The following is a 13577-nucleotide window of genomic DNA, read 5'->3' as shown; positions in this document are numbered from 1 at the left end:
TGCAGCTCTTGTGGAAGTTGTTGTGGCCTGCTGATTTATGAGGAGAAGGAAGAAGGAAGGAAAAGTAGTGAACCAAAGCAGCGACGGCTGGTCCATGTTGACTGATCCAACAAATGAGCTGCTGCAGCTCAAACTGCAGCAAAAATGAATGTTCATTCTGAAGTGTCTGAATACCCAGGGGTGCGAATCAAAAACTGGTTCTTGTTGAGAAGGATTCCCACTTAATCGTTTGTTAATTTTGCGATCGATTCCTGCGAGTGTGAAAGTCGTCATCAGGCACATTGCGCGGTTTACACAAGCTACGCTACACAGTTGACGATGTCATTCACCAGTGCAGCCAGATGGAAACACAGCAGCCAAGCAGCACAAAGTGTTGATGCAGTTCAAAAGAAAGGATGACAAAAGGGCAACTTGCAATACTTGCAAAGTGGATATTTCATCACAAGGAGCAAAACTGATCCAGCTGTACAGAAGCATACCCCCCATGCCCTGCAAGCATGATGCCACCCTGTCATGGTGGAGCAAGAGAAACACTCGGCCCCCTGCTGTCAGGACTGGCTAAAAGTAGTAGTATATATACCCTCTTAAAAAGGAGGGCTTTGATTTGGCCGAGAAAAATGCTGTACATATTACTGGACAATTTTGCCACAGAATAATTTGTTGTACTTTTTATTTATACATCAGTATATATATATATATATATATATATATATATATATATATAATTAATTATTCTGGGGCCCTCCTGGGCCCCCATCGAGGAGCCCTAGGTTGTGGGCCTCTTAAGACCTCACTGTTGGGTTGGATGTTATTTCTAAACTAACCACAAAATTAATGCTAATCGACTTGTTTGTTCGCCTTTTTTCAAATGAGAATCGATAAAGAATGGAATCATTAAGTAGAATCGAAAATGGAATTGCAATGGTAAAAATCTTATGAATTCCCATCCCTATGAATACCCAAGGTTTGTTGCAGAAAATCAGGTTGTGTGTGTTGACCTACATATTTATGCAGACAATGGGCACTTGAGGTCAAGAGGTCAACCGGAGCACCAGAGCTCCTGAGTGGTCATTATGACTTCAGGAAAACAGGCCAAAGAGCAGAGGCGAGGTGACACATTCCATGGAATCCAGTCCCGACTGTCGAATTATGAAACGCTGTCTACTTGCTTCATTGTCAACTGCAACAGGAGAAGCAAAAGAATGGGCTTCTGTCGTATTCCAGGGTGGGAGAAACACAACTCCAGCCACGTCTTGAAGGTCACAGTGGAGCAACACATAGCATGATAGCAGTATTTAGGACTTTTCCTAGATACAACACTGACCTGCTCACTGTATAACTGCAGAACTGTATAAACAGCTTTTGACAGTAGCACACAGCGTACATACAGTACATACAGTACATACAGTAGCAGCAGTAGCATCTTCGAACGGATGAGATTTTTCCAATCCAATCCGCATTTCCAGGCTCTGTAAAAGAACCTGCCTGCTGCAGTGGTCTGAAGCTGCTGAATACTTTGTGTGTGCAGGTACCGGCGCTTCAAATCATATAATTAGAAATGTATGGGTGCTCTAAGGTTAATTGGTTAATTGGTTAATTGGTTAATTGAAAACATTAAAAAAAAAAGAAGCTAATGTCAGTCTTGGAATTAAACCTGATACCGAATCATAAAATAACAAAAAAAATTTAAATCTGATGTAAATGTATGGAAATATGTATTGTATATTACAACATATTGAAAAATACGCTTTTCGTGTATTGAAAAATATACGAAAATATATTTGCCTTTATATCAATATATGTAATGTGTATGTATAATGTAATGTAATATGTAATGTATTCAATACACTTTAGATTATATATGGATGATTATATTCACTTTTATATTGATTACATATATGTAATAATATATTCAATACACCTTGTGAATTTTGGAAATGAATATATTGACATATATATTGGAATATATGCAATACTATACTCAATACACTTTATGATATTTATGGATACATATTATGACATATATGTAGTAATCAACTTAATACACATCATAATATATAATATATTTACTTTTATATTGAAATAGATGTGACATTGCACTAATGCATTTCAGAAAATAGATGAGCATATACAAATAAATATATACAAAACTGGAAAATATATGTACTCATATAAGCGGTAATTGACCATATATTACAATATATTATTTATATATTGAAAAATATTTTCCTATATATTACAATATATTATTGTTCTGTAGTATGTTGCTTGTTATTTTCTAAAGCCTTGAGTAGATGTATTGTTGTGGAAGCAGTATTCACCAAGAGTGTCTGGCTGCAGGACCTCCACTGTCAGGCTCCTCCACTGTCAGACAGGAAGTGCTCATTCAAAATAAAATACAACAATTCAAAATAAAATGGCACAGAATGAAATGCTGAAATGCTCATGGAAAATTCAGGATACGTTTATTAGTCAATATTAAAATCTACTTTCTTGAATGTAGTACAGTATATATCATTTTTGCCTTTTTATCTATATATCATGTGTCCCCTGAGTATGAATGCCAATAAAAAATTGTATATTATACTATTTCTGAATGTATAATATAGGATCATTTATGGCCACAAATGATCGTATAAAATACAATTGTTACGACTGTGGTCGTGTTTGTGTGTGTGTGGTAATTGAATGTTGCTCAGCAGCTCCCAGGCTGGTCGAACAACCAGTCATAGTGTCTTCATGCAGTATTTCTGATATGAGAAAAATGCAGCAGAGCTCGTGACTTAAACACTTTATTATTACAATGTGAAACATCCGAGGTCTAAACTCCAGCATTTTAGAGTTTAATCTTGGATAAATGACATTGCTTATTTCAAACATGGACAAAATCAAATGAACAGTTCATCATAATCAAAATATATCTCACCAAACAAAGAAAGTATAACTTATCACATCCCACCTCCTCTCCATAAATACTAGAATGTTTTTATTGTATGAAGGCTGGTGATATGTGAGTTCACCCTCACACTTCTGTTAATATTGAATTCATCTTTTGATGGGACCTGAAGAGACACATTTCTTCAGTGTCCCCTCGAAAGACAGAAATGTTCACAGAAATGCAACCTTCCCAGTCGGAAGGTTGCAGGTTCGATTCCCATCACTGCCTGCCCACATGCCAAAGTGTCCTTGGGCAAGACACTGAACCCTGAACTGCCTGTGTGAATGCAGTGAGAGAGTGATTGAGTGGTTGGTGGTCGAGGGGCCGATGGCACAAAGTAGCAGCCTCCCTTCCTTCAGTCTGCCCAAGGGCAGCTGTGGCTACAGACGTAGTTCACCTCCATCCAGGATGGAATGAATGAATAATGCAACCAACCTGGTGGAGGGACGTCCAGTCTGGAAGACACATGAGTGATTTGACCAGCAGAGACTGAAACCAGACTGTCTTCCTCTGTCGTCTCCACCTGGTGGAGGGACGTCCAGTCTGGAAGACACATGAGTGATTTGACCAGCAGAGACTGAAACCAGACTGTCTTCCTCTGTCGTCTCCACCTGGTGGAGGGACGTCCAGTCTGGAAGACACATGAGTGATTTGACCAGCAGAGACTGAAACCAGACTGTCTTCCTCTGTCGTCTCCACCTGGTGGAGGGACGTCCAGTCTGGAAGACACATGAGTGATTTGACCAGCAGAGACTGAAACCAGACTGTCTTCCTCTGTCGTCTCCACCTGGTGGAGGGACGTCCAGTCTGGAAGACACATTAGTGATTTGACCAGCAGAGACTGAAACCAGACTGTCTTCCTCTGTCGTCTCCACCTGGTGGAGGGACGTCCAGTCTGGAAGACACATTAGTGATTTGACCAGCAGAGACTGAAACCAGACTGTCTTCCTCTGTCGTCTCCACCTGGTGGAGGGACGTCCAGTCTGGAAGACACATTAGTGATTTGACCAGCAGAGACTGAAACCAGACTGTCTTCCTCTGTCGTCTCCACCTGGTGGAGGGACGTCCAGTCTGGAAGACACATTAGTGATTTGACCAGAAGAGACTGAAACCAGACTGTCTTCCTCTGTCGTCTCCACCTGGTGGAGTGACGTCCAGTCTGGAAGACACATGAGTGATTTGACCAGCAGAGACTGAAACCAGACTGTCTTCCTCTGTCGTCTCCACCTGGTGGAGGGACGTCCAGTCTGGAAGACACATTAGTGATTTGACCAGCAGAGACTGAAACCAGACTGTCTTCCTCTGTCGTCTCCACCTGGTGGAGGGACGTCCAGTCTGGAAGACACATTAGTGATTTGACCAGCAGAGACTGAAACCAGACTGTCTTCCTCTGTCGTCTCCACCTGGTGGAGGGACGTCCAGTCTGGAAGACACATTAGTGATTTGACCAGAAGAGACTGAAACCAGACTGTCTTCCTCTGTCGTCTCCACCTGGTGGAGGGACGTCCAGTCTGGAAGACACATTAGTGATTTGACCAGCAGAGACTGAAACCAGACTGTCTTCCTCTGTCGTCTCCACCTGGTAGAGGGACGTCCAGTCTGGAAGACACATTAGTGCTCTGCTCTTCTTCACACACATATTTCAATATTCAAACACATCAAGACCCTATGAGGGTTTTTAATTCGTCACACTTTATAACACTGATTCATTGTTGGCTTCAAAACCTTACAGACATTTGAACTGAACATTGTGTGAAAGATCAAGACAACACAACTAAACAGCACAAGACAACACAATGTATATAAAATGAATATTATTTTAATGAACATGATAATGTTTAGCTATAAGGTTCCAGGTCACAGTGAGCAGCATTCCTGACAGAGAGCAGGAGAGCAGGGTTCTACACAGGAACCACAACGGCAGCTCTGATTGGAGCGTCGCTCTGATATCAAGGAAGATTTAAATGAAAACAGTGAAGATGCTGAAGAATTCTAATTTTATTGAAACTCAGTATGACACGGAGTCCTTACAGGTAAAGTTTTCAGTGTGTTCAGGCTGTTGGTTGTCGTCATGTTGGCACGTCACAGAGATCAACCACGAAAAGCTTCCCCCGATGGAATACATGTTAAATGTGAACACATACCATGTAAAATATACTGTACACTAAAATAAAAAGAAAATTAAAAGCAGCCACTTTTATCCATCGCTACTGGATTAATATTACTGCTGCATTTGATATATGTTCATTTCTTTACTACAACTGATTAAGGTTGAACTATTTTTAACAACTTTAGATACTAATATAAACTACAGTAATACATCATGTTGCTTTACATTATATGTTGATACTTTGGCCTGTGAGATCTATCCATCCATCCATTGACTACCGCTTATCCGGGCCGGGTCGCGGAGGCAGCAGTCTGAGCAGAGTTGTCCAGACTTCCCTCACCCCAGACACTTCCTCCAGCTCCTCCGGTGGCACCCCAAGGCGTTCCCAAGCCATAGAGAGACATAGTCCCTCCAGCGTGTCCTGGGTCTGCCCCGAGGCCTCCTACCGGAGGGACATGCCCGGAACACCTCCGGGCATGTCCGGTGGGCATCCGAAATAGATGCCCGAGCCACCTCAGCTGGCTCCTCTGGATGTGGAGGAGCAGCGGCTCTACTCCGAGCTCCTCCCTGGTGGCTGAGCTCCTCACCCTATCTCTAAGGGTGACTGAGCTCCTCCCCCTATCTCTAAGGGTGTACCCAGCCACCCTACGGAGGAAGCTCATTTCAGCCGCTTGTATCCGGGATCTCGTTCTTTCGGTCATGACCCATAGTTCATGACCATAGGTGAGGGTAGGAACGAAGATCGACCGGTAAATCGAGAGCTTCGCTTTTTGACTCAGCTCCTTCTTCACCACGACGGACCGATACAACGACCACATAACTGCAGACGCTGCACCGATCCGCCTGTCGATCTCACGCTCCATCTTTCCCCCACTCGTGAACAAGACCCCAAGATACTTGAACTCCTCCACCTGTGACAAGGGCACTCCACCGACCTGGAGGGGGCAAGACACCTTTTTCCGGTCGAGAACCATGGCCTCGGATTTAGAGGTGCTGATCTTCATCCCAGCTGCTTCACACTCAGCTGCGAACCGTGTCAGTGCACGCTGGAGATCCAGGCTTGATGGAGCCAACATAACCACATCATCCACAAATAGCAGAGATGAGATCCTGTGGTCCCCAAGCTGGACCCCCTCCGGCCCCCAGCTGTGCCTAGAAATTCTGTCCATATAGGTGATGAACAGAACCGGTGATAAAGGACAGCCCTGTTGGAGGCCAACGTGCACTGGGAACAGGTCCGACTTACTGCCGGCAATGTGAACCAGACTCCTGGTCCAGGAATACAAAGACCGAATAGCCCTCAACAAGGGACCCCGGACTCCATACTCCCGGAGCACCCCCCACAGGACATCTCGAGGGACGCGGTCGAACGCCTTCTCCAGATCCACAAAACACATGTAGACTGGTTGGGCGAACTCCCATGAACCCTCAAGCACCTGGTGGAGGGTATAGAGCTGGTCCAGTGTTCCACCATCAGGAGAACCTGGTGGAGGGTATAGAGCTGGTCCAGTGTTCCACCATCAGGAGAACCTGGTGGAGGGTATAGAGCTGGTCCAGTGTTCCACCATCAGGAGAACCTGGTGGAGGGTATAGAGCTGGTCCAGTGTTCCACCATCAGGAGAACCTGGTGGAGGGTATAGAGCTGGTCCAGTGTTCCACCATCAGGAGAACCTGGTGGAGGGTATAGAGCTGGTCCAGTGTTCCACCATCAGGAGAACCTGGTGGAGGGTATAGAGCTGGTCCAGTGTTCCACGACCAGGACGAAAGCCGCATTGTTCCTCTTGAATCCGAGGTTCGACTAACGGCCGGACCCTCCTCTCCAGTACTCTGGAATAGACTTTCCCGGGGAGGTTGAGGAGTGTGATCCCCCTGTAGTTGGAACACACCCTCCGATCCCCCTTCTTGAAGAGAGGGACCACCACCCCGGTCTGCCAGTCCAGAGGTACTGTCCCCGCCCGCCACGCGATGTTGCAGAGACGAGTCAGCCACGACAGTCCCTGCACATCCAGAGACTTAAGGAACTCTGGGTGAATCTCATCCACTCCCGGTGCCTTGCCACCGAGGAGCTTCACAACAACCTCGGTGACTTCAGCTTGGGAAATGGACGAGTCCACCTCTGAGAACCCAGCCTCTGCTTCCTCAATGGAAGACGTGGTGGTGGGATTGAGGAGGTCCTCGAAGTATTCCTTCCACCGCCCAATGATATCCCCAGTTGAGGTCAACAGCTCCCTACTTCCACTGTAAACAGTGTTGGTGGAGAACTGCTTCCCCCGCCTGAGGCGCCGGACGGTTTGCCAGAATCTCCTCGAGGCCGACCGAAAGTCCTCCTCCATGGCCTCTCCGAACTCCTCCCAGACAGAGTTTTTGCCTCCACCACAGCCCGGGCTGCGGCTCGCTTGGCCTGCCGGTACCTGTCGATTGCCTCGGGAGTCCTATGAGCTAACAGTGCCCGGTAGGACTCCTTGTTGAGCTTGACGGCATCCCTTACTTCCGGTTGCCACCACCGGGTTTGGGGGTTGCCGCCACGACAGGTACCAGAGACCCTGCGGCCACAGCTCCGAGCAGCAGCTTCAACAATGGAAGTGGAGAACATGGTCCACTCGGACTCAATGTCTCCAACCTCCCTTGGGATCTGTGAGAAGCTCTCCCGGAGGTGGGAGTTGAAGACTGCTCAGACGGAGGGCTCGGCCAGATGTTCCCAGCAGACCCTCACAACACGTTTGGGCCTGCCGAGTCTATCCGGCTTCCTCCCAGTCCAGCGCATCCAACTCACCACCAGGTGGTGATCAGTTGACAGCTCTGCCCCTCTCTTTACCCGAGTGTCCAAGACACGCGGCCGGAGATCAAATGACACGACCACAAAGCCTATCATTGACCTCCGGCCTAGGGTGTCCTGGTGCCACGTGCACTTATGGACCCCCCTGTGCTGGAACATGGTGTTCGTTATGGACAAGCTGTGACTGGCACAGAAGTCCAATAACAGAACACAACTCGGGTTCAGATCGGGGAGGCCGTTCCTCCCAATCACCCCCTTCCAAGTCTCGCTGTCATTGCCCACGTGGGCGTTGAAGTCCCCCAGGAGAACAATGGAGTCCCCAGTTGGGGCACTATCCAGCACCCCTCCCAGGGACTCCAAGAAGGTTGGGTACTCTGAACTGCTGTTCGGTCCATAGGCTGAGACAACAGTCAGAGACCTGTCCCCTACTTGTAGGCGTAGGGACGCAACCCTCTGGTTCACTGGGGTGAACTCCAACACATGGCGGCTGAGCTGTGGGGCAATAAGCAAGCCCACTCCAGCCCGCCACCTTACACCGCGGGCAACTCCTGAGAAGTGGAGTATCCAGCCCCTGTCGAGGAGCTGGGCTCCAGAGTCCAAGCTGTGAGTGGAGGTGAGCCCGACTACATCTAGACGGTATCTCTCAGCCTCCCTCACAAGCTCGGGCTCCTTCCCCCCCAGCGAGGTCACATTCCATGTCCCAAAAGCCAGAGTCTGTGTCCGGGGATCGGTTCGTCGAGGCCCCTGCCGTCGACTGCCACCCAATCCACACTGCACCCGACCCCTACGGCAGCCTCTGTAGGTGGTGCGCCCACAGGAGGATGAGGAGGAGGGACCCGCGTCGTCCCTTCGGGCTGAGCCCGGCTGAGTCCCGCGGGCAAGAACCCGGCCACCAGGCGAGTGCCTGGTAGCCTGATGGCCGGAGGGTGGCGAGTGCGTGCGAGCCTCCACCCCGGGCCTGGCTCCAGGGTGTGGCCCCGGCTGTGCCAATCCGGGCGACGTCTCCATGCTCCTCGTGCGTGTATCCATGGGGGTCTTGTGAACTGCTTTTAGTCTGATCCGTCACCTCGGACCTGTTTGCCTTGGGAGACCCTACTGGGAGGGCAAGCCCCCCGGCAACATAGCTCCGAGGGTCATTCGGGTGCTCAAACTCCCCCACCACGATAAGGTTGCAGTTCAAGGGGGAGCTGTGAGAACCACTGTTATGGAAATCTTGTTGAGTGTCATAAAGAACGCTGTGTAGTTTTCAGCCTGTGTTCCAGCATGACCTGTGTCACACTGTGGAACCTCTGTGCTGCTTGTGTCCTTCAGTGCAGACTGAAAACAACCCAGTCTTTAAGAAGCTCTGTCTGTCTTCACAGTGAGACAAACTCCTGGACAACCATGCAGAGGTTGGACTGTGACTTTGTCTCTTCTGGCAAGAAGAAGCTAATGAACTTTCTCTTCAACTTTTCAATCGCTCTCAGTCTCTTTCCTGTGTTTCTGCCTCCCTGAGGTTTTCTTACCAGGACAATTCTCCTGACAGCTCAACCACACTTCTCTAAAACATTCACAAGCTGAGAAAAACACATTTTCTCCTTCATGACAATGCATTAGCTACTTTATGAAGGGTTTATGGCTTGCTGTACTTCTTACAAACTGTTTCACTCATCGATATACGAACAGTTACTTACGTTATGTACTGAAAAAGGTAAACCTGGGTGCTTTATTGATAGTCACCGTTAGCATTACTTAGCTTTACAATGACACGTAAACTAAACCACTGGTGTAACACACTGTTATCATCATCATCAATGTATGTTCGTTTACGGCAGGTAGATAAACGGCGAGCACACGCAAGACACCATACATTCATAACTTTTTCAGGAAATTTAAAAGTAGCAACTTAACGTTATGTAGCTCACGCCTGCGCATTTGGGTTAAATGTGTCATCATTTCCTGTCTGACTGGAGGAAGCCTCTCAGTGGAGGAAGCCTCTCAGTGGAGGAAGATTCACAGTGGAGGAAGTCTCTCAGTGGAGGAAGTCTCTCAGTGGAGGAAGCCTCTCAGTGGAGGAAGCGTCTCAGTGGAGGAAACCTCACAGTGGAGGAAGCCTATCAATGGAGGAAAGTTCACAGTGGAGGAAGCCTCACAGTGGAGGAAGCCTCTCAGCGGAGGAAGCCTCACAGTGGAGGAAGCCTATCAATGGAGGAAAGTTCACAGTGGAGGAAGCCTCTCAGTGGAGGAAGCCTCACAGTGGAGGAAGCCTATCAATGGAGGAAAGTTCACAGTGGAGGAAGCCTGAGAGTGGAGGTCCTGCAGCCAGATGCCTCTCGTATTCACTGATGGCTGTGGTACAAAGCAACAATGCTGCAGGAAAGGTTTGAGAAACACAACAAAAAGTTTAAAGTATGGGCTTCAGGTCTCAATCCAATGAGGCCTCTGTGGGATGTCCTCAACAGAGACGTCCAAACCTTTATCTCTGAGCTGCACATCGATTGAAATACACAACGTGAGGCCCACTCTCTTCAGCTGAAATGTATCACTGATGTAATCTCTACTTGAATGCTATCTGATGTTTTACATTTTTCTCTTTTTAGATTCATTTTGTTGAGAAGCTCACCTGTTCAAGGTCCACCCAATGTTAAGTGTCATAAATGCAAGTTTAATTTGAATGAATTAAAAATGATTGAGACACCTCTGTGCTGGGCAAACCTTCTCACAACTTCTGCTGCTACCTCTTGGTACCAGGGTCCGAACTTTACGGCTGACCCCAGTAAACACACATCGGCATGCATATATAATCTCAAAGGTGTGTGATTAAAATGAGTTCAAACCAAACCTACAGTGTTCTTTGGCTTCATGTAAACACAAGATAGAACCCAATGAAAAAAGAAAAGCGCTGCTTCTCTGAACACCTCTCGCCTGGCAATAGCAGGATGGGATGCGCTGCACTGTCTCCCAGTTTCCATGGTAACCTGTTGCTATGGAAACAGGCCCTGGATGAGACTCTGGCGTTGAAGTGGTGGAGGTTTAGTTGAGGGAGAGTCAGAGGAAGGTGAGAGAAGGAGATGAGAAAAGAAAACAAGAAGAAAATGGATGGAAAAGAGAGAGGAGGAGAAACGTGTCAAAGTGTTCAGATGAACTCTGATCGCAACTCAAAGCAGCCAACTGCTGTGAAGCCATTACTTTGGCCACATAGAGCCATGTTTGGGCCAAACCAATTTAATGGTAGCAAAATAAGAACTCTCAGTTTGACTTTGGGTTGTCCTAATAATACAATTCACATACATTTTAAATCTGAAAACTCTGAAGTGCAATTTCAACATCATTGTATTTTTTTCTGATGTATTGCTATTTCTTCTAATCTTACTGACTGAAAACATCAGTCATCTTAGTGGAAATGCTGCTTTTCACTCGGTGGGCCAGACTGGTCCTGCTGATGGGCCACATTTTCCTCTCTGCAGGGAGCAGCATCATGCCAGTACATGAATACTTTTGACTGAGTAATCCCACAGTTCATTTCAGTCAGCTTGTGGATTTTACTCACACCAAAAGAGGAGCTGCCTGCCTCTGTCCTGCACACACACCCACTCTGCAATCTGTAAATCTCTTTCTATTTCCCTGTTGAAGACAGTTCTCCTCATCTCTCCTGGACAGGCCTCATGGCAGCAACAGAAAAGATGTCAACCTGGAAGTAGCATGATCAACAGCCTGAATGCACAGCCCCGGTGGCGCATTAGCAACAAACACTATATCACTGTTAGCTTCTGTTTAGAGGCTTGTGCATTGCTCGTTTATAGAAAACACTAACATCCATATTATAGTGCTTCTTCCTCCAAGTGAATTATTGAAATTCTAAATGTTGTCCAGTATGGCAATAACAATACCGTTTGTGAGAATAATACAAACATGATGATGTTACATGTGTGCTTTGTTCTCAAGACCAGTGCTCTTTCTCTTCCCTGTAGTCACACCTTACTTTCCTCTGTCTCTTTGACCATCACCATAAGCACACACTGCATCTACTAAGTCTCTAGTCTAGACATGCAGCATATGATGGCACAGTGCATAGAAACACTGCTGCAGTTCAGCCAGGCTTTTATTTGCACATTGCATGTTTTCATCAGTATATCAAAACATCAGTGATTTACTGTGCAGCTCCAGTCATCAGACTGACAGCAGCACTACAATAATAAAGCTTTACTACATCATGAAGACAGCCACAAGAGTGAACCCAAATAAAAGTAACACAAAATTAACTTTTCCACACCGAGTTACTTATTGTAGCGATAATAACTGAAAACTCTAATTTCATCAATTTGCATGAAACTGGATTTTATTTACTATGCATCCTGAAACCAGAACTGGCTTGTTTATACTGGAGTAAAGTCTGTATTTTTTCTCATTTCAACAAACAAAGTCCAAGGTTAAAGAAATACAACAAGAAAATTGAAAGTGCAGCATTGAGGCATAAGGTCTCCCTTCAATTCCACACAAAAGTACAAATATCTTTTGGGAAAATTTTGAGAAATTCAACTTTCAAAACTTTAGTTCATCACACCTGATCTGTTTCCAATATTTGCTGTATCAAGTGATGTCAGCACACGTGACATATCAGAAAACTGTTGATTCTACTCCCTATTGGCACTCACAACCTAAATACCAACACCAATTGATGGAATCATTGATGAAAACTATTAATTTTACTTTAATAGTAGTGAGTTACAAACATGTCAAGTTTAAACAAATCTTTTTTGTTAGTTTGTGTGTGTGTGTGTGTGTGTGTGTGTGTGTGTGTGTGTGTGTGTGTGTGTGTGTGTGTGTGTGTGTGTGTGTGTGAGGTGTTGGCCTGCAGGCCCTCTCTTTCAGGTGCTCTGAAGCTGCTGCACATCTGCCACACTTCTTCATTTTTTAAAGAATCAAACAACTCCATAGTTTTCTGTTTGGGGTGTTTGTTTTTTAATGTAGCTCTCATATTTTCTACTTAAAGCCGCTTTTGCTTTTAGTTGTGCAAATGAAAGCTACAAGTAACATCAGGAATTTTGGTTCATCTTGTCCATATGACATAATTACATTTATGACATGTTTTCACAAAACATGATATTCCCTCCAGCCTTGTACTTGTTTTTAAAATAGTGATTGTGGTTCAAAGCCACTTGCTGATCCAGCTGTCCCACTGTAAATCAATTTGTTCTTGTCTCATTTCACAAAGATAAATCCGTCACCTTTTTGTCTGAATCTCTCTTTAATCTTGTCAGTCCCCTCCTCCTGCTTTATTCCAGCCTCCTCCTCATCAGTGCAGCAGAGTAACAGACCCTCTCAGCCCTGGGTGGCCAGATGTGCAGGGATCCCTGTGAACATCTGGACATTTGAAAATCCCAACTGCAAGTAGAGTACGGTCCAACAGAGCCGAGGAACAAGAAGAACCACAGGTCCACCTACCTACCAGTCAACAGACTTTATCAATGAAACATGCACACACACACACACACACACACACACACACACACACGCACGCACGCACGCACGCACACACACACACACACACACACACACACACACACACACGCACGCACGCACGCACGCACGCACGCACGCACACACACACACACACACACACACACACACACACACACACACACACACACACTCACACACACACACACACACACACACACGGAGGTGTGCATGCAAGGACTGTAGTCAAGTCCACCTTTATCGAGTCCAAGTCAAGTCCAAGTTCACAATGTCCGAGTCCCAAGTCCAAGTCT

The sequence above is a fragment of the Blennius ocellaris genome (assembly GCF_963422515.1).
Source record: "Blennius ocellaris genome assembly, chromosome: 10".
NCBI classification, from domain to species: Eukaryota; Metazoa; Chordata; class Actinopteri; order Blenniiformes; family Blenniidae; genus Blennius; species Blennius ocellaris.
This window is presented reverse-complemented; position numbering follows the sequence as displayed.